Here is a 537-nt window from a genome sequence, read left to right on the forward strand (position 1 = left end):
ACTCTTTCCTGCCTATGCAGGGGGTTGGACTCGATGATCTATTGAGGTCCCTTCCAACCCTAACATCTATGAATCTATGAATCTATTCCATGCCTCACCAATGTTCTTAACTGCATGATAAATGTTGAAGCCCTTCCAGAATTCCTTCAGGGTTGGTCCACCTTCCTTCTCAATTGCCCTGATGGCCTGGGCAAATGTGCACCTAAGATAGTAGGCCTTGAAGGATGCAATTACCCCCTGGTCCATGGGTTGCAACAATGAAGTGGTGCTTGGGGCAGAAACACCATTTTGATGTCAGGATGCATGCCATCAAAGATGGTTGGATGACCAGGAGCATTGTCAAGGATTACCAATGCTTTAAATACAAGATTGTTTTTGCTGCAATAATCCCTGACGCTTGGCACAAAATGATGATTAAACCAATCCTCAAAAATGTTCTTATTGACCCATGCCTTAGGATTGGATTTCCATGTCACTGGGAGAAATGCCTTGTAATGTCCCTTGAAAGCTCTGGGGTTTTCCGAACAGTACACAAGT

This window comes from Alligator sinensis, unplaced genomic scaffold, assembly GCF_000455745.1.
Source record: "Alligator sinensis unplaced genomic scaffold, ASM45574v1 scaffold575_1, whole genome shotgun sequence".
NCBI classification, from domain to species: Eukaryota; Metazoa; Chordata; order Crocodylia; family Alligatoridae; genus Alligator; species Alligator sinensis.